Raw genomic sequence first — 21,993 nt, 5'->3', positions numbered from 1 at the left:
AGAGGGGTTCCACATAAATGGTTGTCGTTCCAGAGAGGTGCCTGCTGTAGCAGGGGAGTGACTCCTTCATTCCAAGGGAGAGTCCTTTGTTCTTCTGGTGCAGGCTGAAGATAGGCTGTCCTCTGAGGATGCATGGCCGGGAAACAGTTGTAATTGCTGGCAAGAGCTGAAGACACAATGTTGCAGAAGTCTTCTTTGCTTCTTTGTTGCAGTTTGTAGATTTCCTGGAGGATCCAGATGCAGTTTCTTTGGTGAGAAGGTGAAGTAAAGTATGCATAGGATTCCTGATAGAGTCTTGCAATCCGAATCTGAAGAACCACCCAAGAGACAGACCCTAAATAGCCCTGAAAGGGGGATTAGTGAGGTAAACAGGTAAGCACCTATCAGGGGAAGGCTCTGATGTCACCTGCTAGCACTGGCTACTTAGATGCTCTGAGAGTGCCCTGCCAACATGAAATTGAAGATGGCAAAACCCAGGCACCCTCTGGAGGAGCTCTGAGCACCACTCCTGGGGTGGTGATGGACAGGGGAGTGGTCACTCCCCTTTACTTTGTCCAGTTTCATGCCAGAGCAGTGACTGTGGGTTCCTGAACTGGTGTAGACTGGATTATGCAAGGAGGGCACCATCTGTGCCCTTTAAAGCATTTCCAGATGCTTGGGGAGGCTACCCCTCCCAAGACTGTAATACCTATTTCCAGAGGGAGAGGGTGTAACACCCCTCTCCCAAAGGAAATCCTTTGTTCTACCTTCCTGGGCTTGAGCTGCTCAAGCAACAGGCGGGAAGAAACCTGTCTGAGAGGTGGCAGCAGCTGGGGCTGCCTGTTAAACCTCAGAAGGCTGTACTGGCACTACTGGGGGTCCTCTAAGGAGCCCCCAGAGTGCATGGAATCATACAACCAATGGTTGCAAGAGCATTGGGGTACGATTCCAACATGTTTGATACCAAACATGCCTATGTTGGGACTTACCATTATGTAGATGGACATAGGTAGTGACCTATGTCCAGTAAATGAGTAAAATGGCATCCCCGCACTCACAAAGTCTGGGGAAATTGTCCTGAAGGTCATGGGGGCACCTCTGCTAGTGCAGGGGTGTCCTCACACACAGGTACTCTGCACCCTGCCCTCAGGGCTGAAGGCCGTAAGTGGCCTGGTGCAGTGTAAATGGCAGAGAAAGGGTACATGCACCCTTTCACGAAGGCTGCAATGCCAGTCCTGCAGAAGCCTTTGCATGGGTTCCCTATGGGTGGCAAAACAAAATGCTGCAGCCCATAGGGATCCCCTGGAACCCCAATGCCCTGTGTACCTAGGTACCATATACTAGGGACTTATAAGGGGTCACCAGTTTGCCAATTTTGGGTAAAATTCTGGGTTAACAGTATGCAGTAACTAAATTTAGAGGAGAGAGAGCATAATCACTGGGATCCTGGTTAGCAGGATCCCAGTGAACACAGTCAAGCACACTGACATAAGGCAGAAAATAGGGATACTTTCCGACATGTACCTGGTGGGGAGGTTGGGGGAGTTGGAGGGGCCATTGTGCTTTCTGGAAGGTGGTGGGGGAGTTGTCTGTTGGTGACAGGGAAGAAATTCCCTGTCACCGGTAGCCTTTCCACCACAGTTTTCGTGGAGGTGCTACGGTTGCAGAAACCCTGGTGGAAAGATGGCTCCTAATACCACTGGGTCGGAGATGCTCATCTCCGGCCGAGCTGGTCCGACCATCCTGGTGATATGAGCGGAGATGTGGTGGGTTGGCAGAGGCCAACCCACCACACTCATAATGTGGGTGTCTTCACCGCTAGCCTATTGGCGGTGAAGCCTCCACCGTGGTTATAATGAGGGCCTGTGTGTTTTTCTTAATGGGACATTTCATATAAGAACATGAGATCAGAAAGGATTGTTTTTAGTTTTAATTTGAAAGTGTGAGGATCAGGTTCCTTCCGTAGAAAGTGTGAAAGAGATTTCGAAATGTAGGATATTAGATTTTCTAAACCCTTCCCTCTGGATCAATCATAGATTTTTAGACAGAGGGTGGAGAGCAACCTTGTCTAATATACAAGGCAGGGCCATGTTTACATCTATTCAGTAAGCATACACATTCGAGTGAATCATAGAATTCACTGGTTAACAGCATTATGACCTACTCGGATTGGTAAAATGTTCCCTTTTGCTCAGTCTCTGTGGCTCATGAGTTATTGTAGTTTGAATCTTTATAATCCTGGTTTTGGTCTTCCATAGGTAGAACATCTTACAATGGTCATGTTATGAGTTGACTGGTTTCCAGCTCAGAAATGTCCTTAAGTATATGTGGATATGGTGAAATATTTTTATTTCAGGTAGGCCAGGTAGAACATATTTTTTCAGTATTGAGGTTGCCTTGGTTACTCATTGAAAGGATGTTACCTAAAAAGACTGCTAGGTTTTTCAGCTTGAGCTCAAGAGGGGCACACTCGCCAAATATGTATGCTAAAGTCATAAAAGGCAAATATTTATTGACCCTGATCTGGTTCTGGTATTAAAGTTGGTGGGGAAACCACAGCTTTCTTTTCTAGTATGAGTATGATAAATTAACACAGCCATCTGTATGGAAGAAAATCCTCCGATGTTTGGCAGAGGACCTTTGATTTAACCACCACGAATGCTGAATAGAAGCAAAAGGTCCACAGTAGCTATCTGAAGATCAAGGAGTATATTTACTAAGATTTTACACTGTGTTTGCATGACAAAAGTGATGCAAATTGACGTAAAATCTTTTTTTTTACCTATTTACTTTCCAGCACAAAACTTGTTTTGCGCTGGAAAAAACTCTAAAAATAACGCAAAGCAGTGCAATGGCAAGGGGGTGTTACGCGGGTGGTACATGGGCGTTCCTATTCAACCACTCATGCCTTTTGACGCAAAACCCTATCTATAAACAATAGTAGACAGCGTTTTGCACCAAAAGTTAAAGCCATGTGAAAGCAGGCGTTAGAAGGAGAAATGTTTTCATTCCTCCTTTCTTTTCGAACTTTGCATGTGTGCTGCACTGTGAAGCACATATACAATGTAGGAAAAGTTTAATAACATATCTGCGCATAGTATTTTGTACTGATCGGGTGCCCTTTACTCACTAGGGTGCAAAGGTGTGTGTGGAGCACAGAGGCTAAAATCAGCGCGGCCACTAGGGAGAGGGGAGGAGAGAGACATATTTCTGTAAATATGACACTGTCCTGCTCTCTCTTCACATAGTGCAGTGCAGCATTTTTCGCTGCTGCTCTGCGCTGCATGACTAGTTGGGAAATCTGGGCCCTAGAGAGAGTACACCCTATCTGTAATACTAGTGCTTTGAACTCTGTGTTTCCTATGTCCTCAAGGCTGCGGCAAAATGATGATCACCATGGCTTTCTCCAGCTTTAGGCCTGGGTACTGGAAGAAGTGCTCTCTGAGCCACAACCGAAGATCTTTCTGTCGCTACTGAGCTTTCTATGGGTTCAGCAGCCACCAGTCTTTGTGCCCCAGGTCTTTAGTTTATGAACGTGAACCACAAGGTCCAATGCATGATATTTGTCCAACTTGGGATATGACTTCATAAAGTCTATTTTAGGTAGAAAGAGGTACTGATTAGTTATATCAATTCCATTGGCCAGGACCATTGACCACACGTGATAGGCACCAACAGTGTCATGAATGTCCTTTGCTAAAGCTCCAGGAATACTTAACACTAGCACTGAAAAGGCCAGGTTCCTCTGCAGAAAAATCATATTCAAATTTTCAGACAACAAACACAGGTTCCAATGCTAGAGCCCTTTTATGTGTCTGGTCTACCTGTTCCCGTTGGCATTGTGGCATAGTTTCCCAGTTGGAAAGAGGAACCTGAATATTTCAGACATCATTAGTAGATCCAGAGATGTACTGTAGCCCATTGTGACTCTGCATTCCAAACTTTAGGATCAACAAAGTTCTTGTACTCTGTAGGAATCATTATTTTGACCTCATCTGATGGAAACTGATTCTACTGGATTTTATCAATCTTTGAATAATGGTCATTGAACTTGAAGCAAACATTGGTTTAGCACATTAAGCAAGTTAAAAAAAAGGCAAGACCAAATGCACAGCATGAGTAATGAGCGTCTCAAGTCTGCCTTTTGAATTTGAGACCGATCTTCACTCCAGAGAGTGTCATTCCTATTGACCTAATGTTAAAGGGTTTCAGCACTCTGGACAGCCCCGCAGTGATCCGTGACGCTGAACGGTCCTTGGATAACAGTGACCTTTGTTTCCTATGGCAGTTGTTTTGCTAAAGAAATGTATATGTTGTATATATTGCAATATTTTTAGAAAGCGTATCTATGTATGGCTTCCTATGAGATAGAAGTTAACTGCTTCACTAAGCTACCCTGGGCAGTCATTTCTCTTTCAATGTAAAAATTTTTCAATTTAAATCTGAATAAACACTAAAAGACCTTATGTTACTTCCTAACAAGATCATGCCTGCATGATATTCAAGATTTCGTTATCTAAAACAATAGTTCGTGCATTAATTTCTAATGCAATGTCTAATAAAACGAAGAACTCGTGGGCTAATGGTTAACGAAGAAATAATAAACTGCGGACTTTCCTCCGCCAGTGTGGAAGAAAGACATTTTGTTACGTGCAATGGGCTTTATTTGTCTATAGCATAGCTCGCAGCAATAATAGCCCGGGAGAAGTCATCCCACCCACCAGTCAATACCAGTAACAAAATCTGCTTAATAACACAAGCTGTCTCCACAGCCCCAACTCAGTGGCATGATACATTGGTGTGCCTTTGAATGGGGACACGTTCAAACACGTTTGAATATGGGGATCTCTCCTTTAAATACGCCATGTATCACTGGACTGTTGGTAGACGTCCATCTTAGTCAATAGTTTAAACTTCCAGTCTGTGTCAACCATCCTGAAGGATGGGGGACAGCGTTAACATAAAAGGTCCTTTTACCCCGACACTCACTTCCACTATACTTTTAGTTCCCACTCTTGTGATTCACTGTCATGCTGTGTTTATGAACCCTGAACAGTGTACAAAGTCTGGAGGATAGAGGTTTAATGCCTGCATGTTTAATTTCTTTTTAATCAAAAATGAACAGCTCGTCTCATGTCCAGGCGTGCTCGATTTTAATTAAAGTGGATTGTCTTGTTTCCAGAGCTGAATGGAGAAGCCGGCCGAAGCCGTGCATTTCCTACATGGACTTGTTCTTGAGAGCCATTGTAGCTTTGAATGCGATCTTCCCTTCTTCCCCATGGAGATGTACTTTTTTATGGAAGGGGCATCATTGGAGGAGCTTTAATGACATATTTTACTATTGCTCTGCTCAATATTACTAATGTTATTCACCATGAAGAAGTGGTCGGCTGAGTAAGCTCTGCTGAGATTGGAACCTTGGACAAGAGGCTCCGCTTTGTTTCCTGCACTCTAAGCATTGACCCCACGTGTCTGTAAAATCTAGCCTCTTGCTCTAAGCCTTTGATGCCTTCTCGAGTTAAGCACTCATTCTCTCTGTCTGCACATTTGTAATGCTATGGAATTTTTTATTACCAGTGAAGCATCTCTGTAATAATATTTGCCACTCCTCACAAAACACTTCTTCTCAATAACATGCTTACACCCAAAATGACAGCTCTATGTTTACTACTTTAGCCTTCCAACCACTACCAGTCTGCACCTTGGACTTTCGTAGCACTACCTCCTCTCCTTTTTCATTTCGCTCTAGAGTTTCATCATCTTCCACTATTTTAGTTTTTTAATAGCCAACCAATACCACCACTCTCCCTCATCTCTACCAGTTCTCGACCTTGCCATCCATCCACTTTACACTCCTATTACATCTAATAATCTGCAATATTCTATCACGTGCTCCTTCAAACACAGCATTCACCTCTACTGACACCAACCATAAACACTCCACACTTCACCTCACCTTTCACCATTATCTTCTCAAATCCAGCACTTTCAAAATCCCGTACCTGCTCTATCCATGTTCAAGGCATCCTCCAAACACCATTTCCAAAACATCTCAGAATAATCCACGTTCCCAAATTAGTCATAACACAGCAGAATCACTCCTAACCACTCAACACAATTCACTAGTCCTTTGAGAAGTTTTCTAAGTTTACACTAACTCTAGCATTTACCCTCCTCTGCCCCAACTTTTAACCATCTTTTGTAAGATTCAAGTACTTTCTCTGCCCTTTGTTGCCTCTCAGGCCCTCAGACATGAATCAGGATACCACTGTCCCACATATTCCTGCTTAGATTATGCTCTTGACCATGGGGCCACATAGGCTCCATAATATACAAAACTCTACCGCCGGACGCACACTTCATTGCCAAAGACTGATCACATCACTCCAGATCTTCATGGTGTTTGCTGGCTCTCGTTTACCAGGAGCCTCACATTCACCGTAAATATATGCCTTCCTCCAAGGAATTCATATGAATTTACTACTTTCAGAGTTACATAGTCTGCATAAATACCAAGCTAGAACCCCCCCACCACCTCCCCCAGGTTCAAGATGAACACTGCTTCTAATCATTCACAGGTTTAGATAGTCCCACATTGTTTTTGAGGTAATTATTACCTAGTTTGTAAGCCTTGAATGTTCGACAGAGTGTATGATTGTGTGTGGTCTTTTGTAAGGATCACTTGGATTAATCTTTGTTTGTGTAGCAACTTGTATGGTTTTCACATGTTTTCAACTTTGTCTTATTGATCCTGAAGATACTACACTCTTTTGGGTTCACGGATGAGGAATGTGCCTCTTTGTTAGGTAATCAGACACAGTTTGACTACTTACGGACTGGTCTTATTCCACAAGGATAAAGAGTCCATTATAGACTTGAACTATTTGTGCATCTCAAATAATTTTGGAAAGATGGTCTATGATAGCCAATCACTGGTCACGTGACCTAATGATGCTTATAGTAGAGACAGCTAAGGAAGTTGTGCAAACGTTATTGAAGGAGAAGCAGGCCCTTGAAGATAAACTCAGGCATTCTTGTGCTCTAGAAGAGGCTACAAAGAAATTGGAAGAAATAGATAAAGAAGCTTTACTTCATACGGATTATCGAGCTAAAATACTGATAAACTAAAAAAAAAAGATGCAAGATATACTACTAAAGAAGAAACATATCTGTATTTAGCAGAAATTTTTTACGACTAAGGAGGGTATCATAGGCAAGATCAAACTGGCCAAAAATACTTTCAATCGGAAAGTAATAACTTTTTCAGATACCTCTGACTCTGACAATGAAGGAAGTTCACATCAATTTGATCCAACAGGTAGGAGACTATCACCTTTAGATTTCGCTAATACATCGGGTCAGACTTTTTTAGGCACCTGTGGAACACGGTGCGGCCGTTGGAGGCCACTATCATTTGTGCTTTGTATTCTTGTTTTCTTTTACAGAGCGTGAGTAGATGTGTGTATGTAGATATGAAAGATGTATGATTCTTATAGGGCTTGTATGTGGTTGTTTTATTTTTTACTATTTGCACTAATGGTAAGAATGTACATGTTTTTAAATAAATTATGCTTTGCATTTATCACTGTGTAGTCTGTTGATTACCCCTTACCTGTTTCAGTGATGAATCATTATTTGGAATCAGTTTTAGAGCTGCGATAGGATTTTGTTCACCCACATAGGGAAATGTAATTTTCTTTATTGACCTTCAAATTAAGAAATTTCAGCCCATCATGCTTCAAAAAGCTCTCTAGTATAGATTTTCAAGGAGTGGTAAACGATTATTTGCATTATCTTCATCTTACAACTGTTATAGATCCAAGGTCTTCTGAAAATAATACTCCATTAATACATCAGTGTTCGGTACCCTGACCTAGCTCAACCTGGACCAAGAAGACATGTTCCAGAAGTGCTGTTTTATCAACCTAAATCTTTTACCCATCACTGGCATATATGTGAAGAGTCAAGTCTCCTTCATCAAGACTGAAGCACTCCTTTAGTCCTCACGCAAAGCAACCAACACCCCCCATGTAGGTCGCACTATAAAATTATCACTCCAAACTTGCTGGAGGGAAAGAGCAGGTGAAAACAAGATGCTCATCTCTGTGGGCCACACATGCTTTAGCAGCATACTTAATAAAGGTCATAATTAATACACCTTGTCCGATGGCCCCATCGTGTAAATTGTGCTGATATAATGTCGCAGGTGATGGTACCGTCCTGTCAGCATAATCAACGCCTACACGTGTACCACATATGCAACACTATCCACATGGTACCAACCAGGGCCAACAATGTTATGTACAATCATGAGTGACTCTATTCCTCATTAGCGTCTCCTCGAAATTATTCCTAATCACAGCTACTTGTTCGTTGTGACATGATATAAGCTCTTCTCCAGTCCTTAAACAAGACATCAACACTCTTCCCTGTGAGAGGAAGTCAAAATCCCCACAATCTACAATGACTGGTGTACCATAACGGCTATTCACCAAAGTGCACTTTAGGGACTTGCCAGGGATACTGGGTGCCGCACAAATGCAAGTACAATCCAAAACACAACTCTGTCATTCGGGTTTATATCTCTGCCAGCTGAAGAGTACACAATGTTAAGAGCTCCTTAAAATCTGTTGTTAAAGAATAAGCATTATGGCTTGTTCTCTAGATAGTGCTTCATACCGCACTATTGGACTTAGAGAGCATTGCAAATAACAGATCCTACAATTTGTTCAACGTAATGACACTAAAAAAAGCCTGTCTGAAGGTTGCGAGGCTCAGCCTCCTAAGCTACCCTGCAAGTGTTTACTTAACTACTTAACCAGGGGTGGAGAAATGAAAGTTGGAGTGGAAGAGCAAGTACAAATGTAACTCAATGATTTCAGAGGACATAACATCAAATGCAAAAAAAAAAAAAATCTGATGAACCATTCAGTAAAAATGCAATTACTTTTAAATAAAAACCATCACGCCTTTCAATGCAGAATCCTTATTTGGGCCTTGAATGCAGCCAGGTAACTAATTCTATTGCTCGTGCAAATCAGGATTACAAATTTGGTGGCATTTTCCAATGTACTGCTTTGAAGCTGCATTCATATAGTCTGTCATACCGAAATGAGCAGCGTTAAAGCGCTTTATTGGACGCGTAGCGTGCCATATCATGGGGGAGTGTTTAGTTGGAAGGGTGTTGTGTTGGCTGGAAGGCTATGCAGAATCGTTTTTGTGTCATGTGTGAGTGACCAGAGTGATACCCTTAAAAATGTCTTGAGACCCTGGGCCATATTTATACTTTTTGACGCTAAACTGCGCTAACGCAGTTTAGCGTCAAAAAAATTAGCGCCGTCTAACGCCATTCTGAAGCGCCATGCGGGCGCCGTATTTATAGAATGGCGTTAGGAGGCGTTAGCCGACCGGCGCTGCCTGGTGTGCGTGGAAAAAAACCACGTACACCAGGCAGCGCCGGCGTAGGGGAAAATGGCGTATGGGCGTCTCAAAATGGGGCAAGTCAGGTTGAGTCCAAAAAATCGCCTTAACCTGATTTGCGCCATTTTTTACGACGCCCATCCCCCATTAACATGACTCCTGTCTTAGCAAAGACAGGAGTCATGCCCCTTGCCCAATGGCCATGCCCAGGGGACTTATGTCCCCTGGGCATGGTCATTGGGCATAGTGGCATGTAGGGGGGCACAAATCAGGCCCCCCTATGACACAAAAAAAAATATATATATACTTACCTGAACTTACCTTAATGTCCCTGGGGTGGGTCCCTCCATCCTTGGGTGTCATCCTGGGGTGGGCAAGGGTGGCAGGGGGTGTCCCTGGGGGCAGGGGAGGGCACCTCTGGGCTCATTCTGAGCCCACAGGTCCCTTAACGCCTGCCCTGACCCAGGCGTTAAAATCTGGCGCAATTGCGGGGTTTTTTGCCCCGCCCACTCCCGGGCGTGATTTTTGCCCGGGAGTATAAATACCACGCACATGCCTGGGAGTCATTTTTTTAGACGGGAACGCCTACCTTGCATCTCATTAACGCAAGGAAGGTGTTCACGCAAAAAAATGACGCTAACTCCATGGACTTTGGCGCTAGACGCGTCTAACGCCAAAGTATAAATCTGGAGTTAGTTTTGCGTCGAAATTGCGTCAAAAAAAAACGACGCAATTTCGGCGCAAACGGAGTATAAATATGCCCCCCTGTGCTTAACAATGTGACGGAGGAAGGACGAGTGAGAGATAGTGCACGCTTAGGTCACATTACCTGTCACTCAGGATGTTAGGTATTGATTTTATTGTCATTAGGAAAGATTTTGCAGTCCACCTCCTGTGCTATGTACTGCAATTAGGTCATGAGCATTATAAACTCGCAGGGCTACGGAAAAGAGGATGAGTCAGAAAGAGGACAAAACAACAATTGGAGGACAGAGATCTGTCTTGCTGACCAGCATGGCAATCATCTAAACATGACTGCTACTTCAGTTTTGATTATGTTAATGTTTGTGGTGAGGACGCTAAAGCCCACCAGGACGCTAGCTATATGTGTCAGATCTCTTCATGCATTGGATGCTGACCTTCCTTGCTAATGAGTTGCTTTGTTTTGGTGGATTGGTGATAATTTCCTAACAGTGTAAGTAAGAATGTCTTTTGAGTGTAGGCTATTCTGGAAGATACCAGCAAGGACTTGAAAAGTTTTATTGGGAACTCTGAGTCATTCAGAATGCCCTGATTACAACTGGTCTCTTTAGAGTTCCAGTGTGGTGATTCCTATGGCAAATGAGCAACGTCGTCACAGAGCATGCAGTGATTACAGTCAGCATAGAGTTCAATTGTCGTGGCTTAACTGCCATTTTGGACACCTCGTTATCCATCTTACACAGATTACAGCTGGCCATTATTATGCCCAGTTGAAGTGTTCACCTATCAGCTGGGCACTCATTCTCACCTTTCTCACCCAGCCTGCATTGATAATAGCCGGGCATATTACGGTTTCATTGTGGTGATCCTATGCCTGGTGGGCACTCAAAGGTAGAGTGCCTCATTGTGGCCTTGAACATTGTTCTGTTTTGGTGTCAGAAGTCGTGCGTTTTTTTTCTCCATTTTTAGCTTTGCTAAATGGAATGATTGTGCTAAATTCGAGTACTTTGCATTTGCAAACTTTAGGAAAATTGCACGAAATTATGCTTAATTAAATGAAATTCCGATCTGGCATTTTTAATGCTATTTCTTAGTACAAACTGTGTCCTTATGCTTTGTTTAGATGCGAGAATGCATTTCGTGCTCAATAAAGTAGTGCAAAAACCCAACAGTGTAAACAGCACTCTCTCATAGTCTTGTCATTTGAATTGGTAATGTGCGCTCGCACCAAGGGGCATACATATGCAAGGCTTGCGCCACCGTTGCGTTGGCACGAGCCTTCCAATCATATCTATGAGTCCAGACAAAGCCACTTTGCGTGGCTTTGTATGGCATCATAAATACAGAGTAAGGCAAGGCCGCACAAATCGCTGCTTTGCCTTACTCTGCATTAGGGAGGTGTTCCATGGGCGTTGTGGTGGTTGTCACCATACAACACCAATGGATTTTGATGCATCCCCATATTTACAAGGCCATGTAAACTTGGGGATCCGTCAAACCATAAACCTTCCCAAGGGTGGCACAACAAGGGGACAAATCTTTATTTCTCCTTGTTTTTTTCCTCTTTCTATTTGTGCTGCAAAATGCAGCACACATAAAATGAGGAAAAAGACTCCCAGGATTGTTTTTTGTGTGCATAAAGATGCCCCTTCACAAAAAACAATCCTGCATGCAATGCAAACACCCGTCCACCGTGGTGCAAGGGTGCCTGCTTTGGCACTGGGGAACCAAAATGGCAACAGCGCAGTAGGATAGGACAAGAATGCACTGTATTGCATAGGTACAGTGCATTCATGCCCTTTCCATTTGATGAAGAGCAGCTCAGCAAGGTGAATTACTGTGCTGCCCTGCATCAAAACCCTACAAATCTGCACCTAAATTGTTAAAACAAAGGACGTGTAGTAATATGAATTGGCACAACTATGTAATTTCTGAAATTTCACATAAGAGTATAACATGAAACTCCCAAAATTAAGCAAGATTATGACTGTAAAATTGCAATTTCATTCCGGCCTACTAAATAGTGTGTGTACACCCCACTCTGTTTAGCCAGACGTTTACAGCAAGTTAACCCCTTTGCTGCTAAGCACGTCACAGCCCTCACCCAGTGCTCCAGTGCTAAGCCTTTTTTGGCTATTTGGGGTAGTTCGTTCTTGGCCCCTATAAATGTTTGTCCACATAAACTATCCACACCACATTTGAATCCATTTTCCCACATCATCGGGATTCTAAGAGAATTTGGTCAAAATACGGCTACATTTTGGTGTTTTTGGGAAAATTGGAAAAAAGTGCTGCAGAAGAAAGCATCTGTTTTTTCCCTGGAAATGACATCAACAGAAGGATTGTGCTGCTAAAATCACCATCTTCCTAGCTTTCAGGAATAGGCAGACTAGAATCAGAAAATCACATTTTTCAGCACAATTGTGGCATTTTACTGGGGCATACACAATTTTTCCTATTTTTTGTGCTTTCAACCTCCTTCCTGTAGTTTACAATGACAGAAATGCAAGGGAAAATAGAGCTTTTATTCAACGTTTCACCTTCGCAGGGTATTATTCTGTGTAACAAAACTTTGGAGAATCCACACAAGCCACACCTCTGTGGACTCTAGTTTTCAGAAATGTCTGGGTTCAGTAGGTTTCCCTATATGGCAGCCGAGCCCAGAACCCAAAACACAGGAGCCCACCTTACAAAACCTGGTTGTTTTGTGATAGGTAATTTTTATGTCTCCACAATATGATTTGGGCCCTTCCTTGTCACAGCCCGGTGCAAAGATAGGGTTTATCACAACATTGCGAGTCATCCAGCAGGACTGCAAGGTGGGTTTCTGACTAATACTATTTTGAGTATAAGGCCCCAAATTATCTTCATCTCTGCCCATGAAGTGGAAGTCAACTGGCGTGCCCTAAAAGCTCCCTCAGAAATTGTTCTTTATGCAAATTTGTCTGCTGCACAATTTCCTGAAGGAAGTCAACATCCTAAAAGAGATGGATGTAGTCGAATGGCAGAAAGTTGGCCGTATCGACTTTACATCCAGCGTCACCAGTAAAAGGTGGAATTTGGGTCTGAACTCAATTGGAAGGAAGTGAAGAGAGCATTCTGTCTGTGCTTGCCACCGCACTCACCTGCTCTCTGAATTGGGCTAACCCATTGTTGTCCCGCTGACTGTGCTTGCGACGGGACATCAAAACTATCATTATCTTCTCCCTCGGAATCACTGGAAGAGGTGACGTTGTATGGCACTCTGCCAACTGAATAATCACTCCCAGATTCTGCTCCATTGTCTTCTCCCTCAGATGCTGTCTCAGTATCTGATGTCCCAGTCTCTGATCCTGCCTACTGCTACAGCAGCAGTCATCCAATGAGACGCCATCTCTGCTACTGGCTAAACTGTCCCTCCAAAACAGTAGCTTATGTGCAAGGCGGATATGGTGACAAAATTGCTAGTGTGTGTGTGTGTGTGTGTGTGTGTGCGATGTGTGTAACAATAAATGTCAGTCACCTTACTTTCGCTTCTTCCTTAAATCAGCAGGTTCTCTGAAGACAATGAAAACAATAAAAAAGACACACTATTACTTCACCTTACCAAATACCCATCATCACAGCATTTAGCGCTGGTGGCGCCCAGTAAGACATTCTTTTTTTGCCGCTCCCCCTCCCATGACCTCCTCCTTGGATTCCTTCACTACCACCCAGCAAAATTACCCTTCATCTCTCCATAGCTCTCATTGCACATACATTTCATTTGTTCTAATGAGCAGGTAATGGCTGGCTTTACTAATTCATTCAGCAATTCACATAAAATACAGATCAGTACTTTGCGGAGGGCATATAAACCTTTTCCAGTACTTTATGGTGTCAAAACTGCCCCTAGACAAACTTCTGATCTCTTTCTCTAGCAGAAACATAATCACAAGAGTTATTCTGGCATTTTTGTTGCTTAATGACATTTTTATTGCTACCTAAAAGGTATATATATATATATATATATATATATATATATATATAGACACTCTCTCTCTCTCCATGTGTATATCTAAAGGGATCACTCTTATATGTGCATGTGGTTTCCCTGGGGGCTGATCGCAGCCTCCAGGGAAACCACTCATCCACTCATGCAATGACAAAAGTGATTTTATATATATATATAATACATACAGACAGTTCTTGGTGGTGCACTCTTGTTGCCGGTGCAGGTGACGGAGGAGATCACCCTCGAAATATTCATGAAAACAAGAAACTCACTGCACTCCACAGGGTCCTGTGTGTTGCTTTTATTGAAGTATTCAGTAACCACCAACACGTTTCAACTTATTACAAGTCTTGTTCACGGCTAGTGAGTCCCTCTGCTATTTCTTTTAAATAGTAAAATTGTGTCCTGCTCAGAATGGTGCATTCTGGACAACGTAGTACAAAAAACAAAAATTACTTAAACAGAAATCACTAAATCACTAACTTCTGTTTAAGTAATTGCACAGTAGACATGCAAGAACTCAGTGTAGCAAGGTTTGAATGATTGTAGCCCATTTCACTTAATAACTGTAATAGTCTGGACTTTCTGTTATAGAGACTGTTGTGCTCATCCTAATGGTGGATTTAGAGTAACAATATCATGTGAACAGGTAATTCACCAACAGACCTGGGTTTAACAAAAGACAACCAAGGATGGAAACAAAGTCAGTGGTCACATTGCAAAATGGTACAGGGCTGAAACAAATAGTGCACCGATTATGAAATGAAACTGAAAACCAGAGTGAGAAAATTCACCAGAATGCAGGCTTGACAAATAAGATGAACAGTGGACAACCAGATAATAGGAAAGAGGAAGAGGCCAAGACTGAGTGAAAGTAAGATGCTAGTAGTATTTCAAAGAACAATGGAGAAGGCATTAGTTCAGGAAGGAAAAGAAGAAAATATATCATGAAGAGGGCTTCAGAATTCAAGGGCAGGAATTCAGAGAACAAGACCAGGTTGTACCAAAAAGGCACTGAGACAAATAATGCCTTGCTGACATATGGATAATAGAACAAAGATTCAGAGCAATCAAGGTTACAGACAAAAGTAACAGATGCAAGCAAGAAGAGAACCATTGCCAATAATGCTAATACATTCACTGAAGGAAAATACAGAAATGCCGAATACCAGGTTAACAAATGAAAGGAAGAGAGAAGGTGAGACTGTCAGGAAACTTAGAAACAGCTAAACAAGAATGCTGCCCCAATCGGCTGAAGGAAAGGAAGCAGGACACTGCACAAATGTTAGCAGGAATCAGGATTCTTCCCAGGTTCCTAAAAGACAGGATCCACAATGAAGGCAACTGGAGTCAAAAGCTCCCAATAAAGACAGTTGATAGCACAAATTCTGAATGAAGAAACCAGATTTAAATCACTTTGCTGCAGATCATTAGAACACAGAACAGGTGTGAGGTAGCTAAAGCAGAGTGCAGGTAAGCGCAGCTAAAGATGCTGCTCCAGTTCACTGCCTGTTGGACTACATGAAGCATCTAGGAAGCAACTGGTGGATAGAAGTAAACACCAAAATGGCTCATGGAGTGGGTCCTGTTTCGGAATTTGGCAAGAAAGGACACAGAGGAGCACATGAGCATGGTTGATGTGAGAACATAGTGTTCAAAGTACAATTAGATTCAATGAACATCTCTTCTGCATATCTTGGCCTGAGAGAAGGTACACAGGAAACACAATGCACCAATAGTTGGGAAGCAAATCCTGGAATGGAGCCAGATTGAATCTTGTTCCCAAGAGTATGAGAAAACATTGCTTAGGAACACTGGAGCATGGCGGAAGTTCACAACTAACGCCCATGATGGAGGCAGGGTCACAGAAGGCCTTCAGGTAATCCCACCCATTGGTAGGATAGGATGATCTTGACCAAATCCTCACCCCTTTGTTTTCTAAAGTCAAGGGAAACAGCAAATGTTCTTGACGATGATACAACAGAACAGAATGAAGAATGGGGCCTTAAAGATGGTTTCATAGTCATTCATAATAAATATTTGAACAAACAAGTTGATGATGGTTTCATTTGAACATTGTTTTTTAGCATTACTCTAGATTCTGCAGCATGATCAAGCAGATTTAATTGTTGCACAGAACATTGTTCATAGAATCTTCAGGTATGCCAGTGCCATGTCCAGAGACTTCTGAATGCCTTGGCATGCAATCACTTGTGGACTGGATGTTAGAAAAGATAATTTCTGTAATGGGAACCATAACTTTCTTCTGAAGCAGAAAAAAAGTAGTGCCATGACTTAAGCAGAGTGAAGTTTAAACAAACAGCATTGGAAAGATCAAAATTGTTGGCATCACTGAGGACAACTTTTCAGCAGCCAGTTTTACATCATGGAGAGCAAAGTTCTAAGTCTCTTTCAGCAGAGTGTCTACTATGAGTGTGTATTTTGCTTCAGATTTTGAATTTGGCTCTGGATCATACATGCATCCTATGTCCATCTCCATGCCATGAAAAGGAGAAGACATAAAACACAGTTTATCGTTAATTAGAAAGTAGACATTAGAAAAGAATTCTGGATTTGTGGAATTCAGGTTTCGAAGAGGATTAGTATATCTAGAGAATGAACAGTGCAGCATGTCAAAGGTTCCAAAGTAATGTTTGGGATAGAGGCATGGACACAGACATTCTCAGTGTAGCACCACCTCTACAAGCTTGGTGGCCTGCTTCCCACACTAAGGTTGCAAAATCCTTCTTCAGGGAGCCTGTTGAAGGAGGTACGAACTGGGTCATCGATCATGTCAGTCTTTGTGGGGGTCTTGTTATTTGGGAGAGGAGTGTCAGCTATTTTAATATTGAGATGGTCCTCTAGTTTTTTTTTTTTTTTTAAATTAGTGTTTGACAGATTTTGCTGCTGAAGGGCTTAAGATTGTGAAGTTTCTGAGTTGTATCCATTTAGGTTGCAGAACTCATCAATAATGCATGGGGAGTTCTTGTGACTTTTGATAGTTGTTATTGCTGCTGTCTAAGACTGTTATGAAGGTGTAGGACATAGAGATCCTTTTTCATTTTCTTGCCATTCTTACTGTACCATGTGATCTTTTTCTGGATGATGGACTTGTTTGGTCGTTTGTCTATCAATTTTTTAGCAAGGTGGGAGCTCAGTGCTGGAGGTCCAGTTTTATCCATTATCTGTTTGTGCTTTTGTTGTTATTAGTTGTCATTGTATTCTGTAGACTCAGAAGTTGATTTTGAAGGCAATAACGTGATTGTTGTTTCTTAGTACTGGGAATTTACTGAGACAAAACCTATGTGTGTTCAGTGGAGAGAGCTGACCTACATGCAGTTTGTCAGAGGATGAGGGCCACAAGGCAACATTTGATTAATTTGGTTGCTTTTAGATAATATGTACAGATTAGGGTAGACTAGCAGAGCCTAAGTCACTGTATCCCGTAAGGTCTCTTTACATTTCCAATTTTGTTGAGGTTCTCTGTAAATCAGTAGAAAAGAGCATGTAACATTGGAATGGAGAGATGGATGAACTGAACAATGCAAACATTCACCCTTAGTCACAAAGGTCTGGGTTTAATCCATTGTTATTTTGCCCGACAAACCACTCTAGACGTGTATCCCATGCTCACTGCGCCACTGGATTCAAGCTATCCATGCTGATGAGAGGTGATACCCTGAAACTGGTCCCAGGATGCTTGTTTCCAGTCCAGGGGGGACCTGGCTTGGAAGTTCAGGCTGGACTGTTTCCACGGGGAACAAGCTAAAGACTGATTTGCATATGGCTGAGTCCAAACTGGGGTAGCGTGGTGGGCAAAAAAAACAATGGATTAAACCCAGATCTTTGTGACTCGGGTGAATGTTTGCATTGTTCAGCATTCTGCCCATCATCTGTTCTTTTTGCTTTTGTTGCCCTACGTGGGAAGAGTATGCCCAGATGTGAGTCCTGTGCTCACTGCACCACTGGATTGAGGCTAGCCTGGCGGATGGGGGGTGATGCCCCAAAACCAGTCCCAAGATGCTTGTTTCTGGTCCAGGGAGGACCTGGCTTGGCAGTTTGAGCTGGACTGTTCCCATGGGGATCAGGGTCAAGACTGATTTGCCAATGGCTGGGTCCAAACTTGGGTGGCCTGGTGGGCAAATAAACAATGGATAAAACCCAGATCTTTGTGACTGGGGGGTGAATGTTTGCATTGTTCAGCATTCCATCCATCATCTGTTCTTTTTTTGCTTTTGTCGCCCTAAGTGGGAAGGGTGTTTCCAGACTTGAGTCCAATGCTCACTGTGCCACTGGATTCAAGCAGGCCTGGCTGATGAGGGATGATACCCTGAAACCAGTCACAGGATGCTTGTTTCCCCTCAAGGGAGGACCTAGCTTTGGAGTTCAGGCCGTACTGTTCCCATGGAGAACAGGGTAAAGACTGATTTGCATATGGCAGGGTCCAAACTGGGGTGGTGTGGTGGGCAAAACAGCGATGGATTAAACCCTGATATTTGTGACTGGGGGTGAATGTTTCATTGTTCAGCATTCCGTCCATCATCTGTTATTTTTTGCTTTTCTGCCTTTGCCTCCCGGGGCACCAACAGCCAAAGCGACTTGTTCCATGAAGACTGGCTCATAGAAGGTGTCTAAAAACCAACCAAATTCTCATGGGACAACTCTGGCAATTAACCCTCATCAAAAACATCATTAGATTTATGTCCACAGAAAATACTTATTGCTGGACAAGACACACTTCCAGTACATGTTCGAGAGAGCACCATAAGAAACAGAAAATAGGCTGCACACATCAGAATACCAGTTGAAATGACAATGACCCGTCCTCATCAAGTTCTTCCAACAGTGCATCTCCAAAGTACTGCATCATGCGTTCATAACACAGTTGGGCTGGTGGGATACCCATCACTCATTTTAGATGACATGGGGCATCTATTGCAAATCAAAAATGGCAGCAGCAACATACGGCTGATAAATGCAAAGACAATTGTGAAACCTCGAAACACACTAAAAAAATGAGCGAATGGCTGAAGGTATTACTCCAAATACAGTCTGAAATGTACTCACAGATCCAAATCCAACAGCCTTAACAAAGTGTACAATTCCTGTATGTTAGATACATAAAAAATGTGACTCACCAATTCACCAAAGTGTCTTGGAAAGTTCATATTTAAAGGGATTGTATCTTAGTGGACCTTGCCACTTGCAGGTCATATGTCTCATGGGCAGATGTGAGAGCCATCTGTTTTTGAAACAATAGTGCCTTTGGTCTGCTCAGCTTGTTGAAATTGACATTATAAGTAGCAATGTGAGGCCACATATTTGCTATTTTTATCTCTTGTGTGTGAGCAGCAGCAGGTCACTATTTGAGAAATAGAACTCACATAAGCAACACCTGCTCTCATTCCACAGCAGCCTTGATCACTCAGCATCAAGAATATCTCTTTTTAGAGTAACTGAAATATTGGGCAGATCACGGAGGCTGGAATACCCTTTAAGTAGCAAGCTAAGTTAGCTGCTGATACACTACAAGCAACAAGCGCCATTCAATGCCACCTATTTTCAAATCATCGAATGTCTTACAGAAGTTTCCCATTCGCTTCTGCTAGGAAAAACTCAATTTCACCACTCTTTTGAAATCAGAGGGCAGCTCCCACACCTCGCGGATGTAACTTTCTGCTAGATGTTCAAACCTATCAATGGGACAGTGTTCCAAACACAAGGTGATTTGAAATGTGGATATCGACAGGGATACCACGAGGGCTGGGTGGATTTTTTAATTCAACCAGTGGAGTTAGAGAAATTTAGTAATTGAATGTTACCCCTGAAGCATGGAATTACTAATATATTCCTCTGCTCCGTTCCACTGGTGGAATTAATCATCAGTTTCAACATGCTGGCCAAAAAAAGCTAACGTTGCAGCCTCTTGCTCTGCTGTGACGTCACATTTGTTTTAGCTGAGCTAGAACCGCCCCATGAGACCTTCCTCATTGGTCAATGCTAGCGTCACTTTAATGATGTGCCTGCGCCTAAACCAGGAAATTGTGCAAGCCACTCGTGACTTACAAGTTACAACGAGGAAAGAAAGTAATTGGTGCTTGCAGAAGCCTGCTCGTCCAATGCCTGGAAAGAGAGCATAAAGCCTCAGGCACTCACCTCCTATACTACAGGGACATGCTTCACCTTCTTCGCTAGTGTTAGAGAAAGGAGTAAGGACACCCTCACGTGATCCTGGGAGATGCAGAACAGGTTGGTTCCATAGGAGTTACCAGGCCACTGCAGATATGCATACTCATAGCTGCTGCAAGGCTGAAAGCAGGTACAAAGTATTGGTCTGTAAAGGCTGCCTTTCATGATAAATGAAACAGATGAATGTGGGAAATGGGTTTCACAAAGGACGTCTTTATTTCAGCAATGCCGACATTGATGCCATTGGGTCTGACTCTGAATGGTGTTTTGGGATATGGGCCTTCTTCATTATGTCTGCTCAATACACATGCAGAACACCGTAGCACTACACATGTTTAAGGTACCTAACCATAATACAAGAAAACTTGTCTATACTAGTATTTTTAATGTGTCAATGCAGTGTGATCAAACAGGACACACCAATTTCAAGAAATAACATGCTTCAAACCTAGCAAGTTAACTTGGTTCTTTCCAAGTAAACGAATTTCCTGTTTTTAGATATAGACTCCCTCGGGAATGGTTTTACAATATTGCACACAAGGTGGGGGGAGACCGAAGAATAAAAGTGTACCGTGCTAGCCTCAACTTATGTTAATAAGCATTGGCACTCCCACATTTATGATCTAGAGTTTGTCTCTTTTTAAGAAATATCTCTTGTTCTAACCCTTCCTATTCCAGGAATCCTGGAGATCCCAAAGATTTGGGCGAGGTGGGCTGACTCACATAATGTGACATGCTTCATCATTGGCCACCTCGTCCCACCCTGGCAAGATGATACTACAAGGGCGGACTCATCCCCGAGTGGGGCTATCTTGAGGGAGTTCTTAGAAATGTTCTAACTAGACAGCAGGCTCAGGCACAGATGTAAAGTTAAAAATACCTAAGGATAGACCATTAAGGTGGTATCCCCGATATGATTAAAACAACTCCATCAAGAAGTTGACCACAGGGTTTTAGTGGATACTATGCCCACTTTTATCCCTACGTATATTGCCTGCTGAGATATTTCTGCCCATTACTTCACTAGCCTAACCTGATTCTGGGCAATCCTCAGGGCTTCTCTCAAGGACCTAGACCAAAACAATTATTTCAGGTAGGTACAATCACCAAAGAATGTGGACCTACCTTACTCATTTTGTTACTTTTTGGTAGAGTCCCCCTACAGAGGAATAATATGAGTGAAAAATAGAAATTAGGAAGGGTAAGCAACTAAATTTTTTAGATATATTTCCGGCCCGCAACAGGTGATGGTATTTAGTCCCTCATTATTGGGAGACTTCTTAATCTATTTGTGAAGTGAATAGTGACACTCATGATGAATTGACACACTCACATGCAATGTATCAGTGACAAAGACACACATGAATAAAGAAAGAAGACACAGATGAAGTAAAGAGAACACCTAGACATCATTTTAGTTCAGTTCTTAAATGGATAATTACCAGATTATTTAGCCTGTTCACCTCGTGGTCTGTTGCAAAGGTGTGTCTCCTATTGTCACACTCTGAACACGAAAACAAATAAGATTGGTGGCTAGGACTGCTCCCGTTAGTTGTATTCAAGTCATAACCTTATATATATCAGTAGTATTGTAGTTAATGGTTCTGCATGTAATAATCGTAGCATCAGGTAATAGCTGAAATCACCCATCTGGGTGTGGCCCCCTTCTCTGTCCATCAATATTTACCTAGTACCGCTCTGGGCTCAGAGGTAAGGTATGTGTTTGATGA

Source organism: Pleurodeles waltl, chromosome 7 (assembly GCF_031143425.1).
Source record: "Pleurodeles waltl isolate 20211129_DDA chromosome 7, aPleWal1.hap1.20221129, whole genome shotgun sequence".
Taxonomy (NCBI): Eukaryota; Metazoa; Chordata; class Amphibia; order Caudata; family Salamandridae; genus Pleurodeles; species Pleurodeles waltl.
This window is presented reverse-complemented; position numbering follows the sequence as displayed.